This window comes from Trachemys scripta, chromosome 10, assembly GCF_013100865.1.
Source record: "Trachemys scripta elegans isolate TJP31775 chromosome 10, CAS_Tse_1.0, whole genome shotgun sequence".
NCBI classification, from domain to species: domain Eukaryota; kingdom Metazoa; phylum Chordata; order Testudines; family Emydidae; genus Trachemys; species Trachemys scripta.
This window is the reverse complement of record NC_048307.1, coordinates 16,789,368-16,791,854: the sequence shown is the minus strand read 5'-3', so window position 1 is coordinate 16,791,854 and position 2,487 is coordinate 16,789,368.

The window sequence follows — 2,487 nt, the reverse complement described above, 5'->3', positions numbered from 1 at the left end:
TAGTCTGAATCTGTAAAAAGCAACAGAGGGTCCTGTGGCACCTTTGAGACTAACAGAAGTATTGGGAGCATAAGCTTTCGTGGGTAAGAACCTCACTTCTTCAGATGCAAGAAGTGAGGTTCTTACCCACGAAAGCTTATGCTCCCAATACTTCTGTTAGTCTCAAAGGTGCCACAGGACCCTCTGTTGCTTTTTACAGATTCAGACTAACACGGCTACCCCTCTGATACTGCAATGCTGGAGTGTCATTACAGCTCATGTAGATGTACTGAGCTGGCTTTAATCTAGCTAGCTCGAGTACTGGAGCAGTGAAGCACTGGCAGCATTGGCTCCAGTGTGGGCTAGCCACCTGAGCAATTACTCAGGGTTCTAGATGGCCTTGTGCAGCCTGCGCTGAAGCCCATGCCAGTGAAGCTTCGCTGCTCTGGTACCCAAGCTTGCTTTAATCTAGCTAGCTGCAGTCACACCCCCTGGTTGCAATGTAGACATAGCCTCCGTGTCTGAGTCAAGAGTAAAACACAGGTTCCCTGCTCCCACCCCAGTTAACAGGAAAGCAGTCGCCCTTTCTACACTTTAAAGATCTTCTACCACGTTTAGCTGAATTGTCGGCCGTAGCGATCGTTTGCCATTGGGCCTGTTCCTTTGCAGCTGCAAAGGCTTGATGGGCTGAAAGTCCAACCTCAGAACAGACTTGTTGCACCATGTAATAAGGGGTCTGCCTCTGGGCCGCCTCCAGCCCTTGGTTGGTGGGATTTTATTCTGGATGTTACAAGCCACCTGGAGAACGGCATTCACTGGAACGTCTTGTGGCATTTTGGTGACGTCCAAAAAGCGTGAGACGCTGGCTGTGGACAATGGCCCTAGTAGTCTGTAGACTGGAGCAATCATAAACATCTGCATTATGAATGAAATCGTTCTGCTTTATGCCTAATATAGGACATTGGCATTTTGTGTGGAAAGCCTCCAGCTTTGCCCAATCTAAGCAGAATAGTGTCCACATTTTGCAACCATACAGAAGTACAGAGAGGATACTGCTCGAATAGAGTTGAACTTGGTGGCCATGCTGAGAAGATGTTGATTCCATATTCATTGTAAACGACCCCTGGCAGACACTCCAATACCAATCTGGCGAAGAACCTCCATATGAGAGTTGGAGGAACTGGTGAGTATAGAACCCAAATAGCAAAAGCTGGAGACTGCTTCAACGGTTTCATTATTCAAAAAGATTGGAGTCTCGGGTGGACCTGATCCTAGGTTTTGCAGCTTTGTCTTTGACCACAAAACATGGAGGCCGACCTCGGCTCATGACTCCATTTGCTGGAGTGCCTCGCAAAACTGTCGGAGCTCTGTACTAGAAGAACTGTCCCTCCAGAGTCTGACCTGTACCTCATTGTGATGGAGTGGTGTTACATCTGAAGTAGGGGATTGCTTGTTGGAGCTTGCCGTCAGCGATGAAGGCTGGTCTGAAATAGTACATTGGTCATTATGCGAGGTGGGCAGGTCCAAGAATCTGAAAATGATGGCTAACACAAATGACAAAGACACAGGGCAGCAGCTGTGCCTAGCTACTGGAGGTGAAGGAAGTTGCTAAGAAAGACTCAACAGCTTGGGTCGCACAGCACTGGTAGACCAGGAAAAGGTTCGCATTACTGCACCTCTATCTCATCCCAGCGGGACGAGGTATTCTTTGGGACAACCATTCGCTCTTGCTTTTGATCAACATGAATAACAGTGCTCAGCACCAGGAGTTAAAGCCCCTGCCCTACTCTCAGCTGCCGATGTCCTGCCAGTGCCGTCTTCCCTGGCACAAATGTGATGGGTTCATACCAAAGCCTCCCTGGGGACAGGCGTCCTCTGATGTCGTGCGTCTGCAGAATATCGTGACAATGTATTCAATCCTAGCTGGGATCTCTGCCAATCCATCAAAATTGCAACCTGGAATGTTGCAACTCTTTACAGTCATGATAATCAGGTCACTGTCTCACACAAAATGGACAGTCTTGGCATATTAATCACCAGCCTAATGGAAGCCAGGCTGATAGATCATGGGTGCCATGAGGTTGAAAATTCATTATTCTACAATTTAAAGATGCTTTTCAATATTTTATTTTTGAGATAATGCAGGTGACCCAATTCCCATTTTTTTCACAATACAAAATGTCATCAAATATAAGGGCACTTGTGATCATGTCTGTGTAGTTAATATTTCACTAGAGAATGTCATGTTGTTTAACTTCTTTGGTATTCAGGCTTAAACATACACACATGGAAATGAAATTACCAGTTCTAAAAGCTTACTCTATAACTCTCTAAAGAGCCAGAGCTGGAGTTGTGTAAATCTGAAGTTTTCTTTGTAAAAGCCTTATATCTAGCCTGGTAGTGTCTTAACTTCCCATGACTCCTGATTCACAAGGATTTTCTGCCTTTATGCCTAGTATAGGACATTGGCATTTTGTGTGGAAAATTCACAAGGATTTTCTGCCTTTA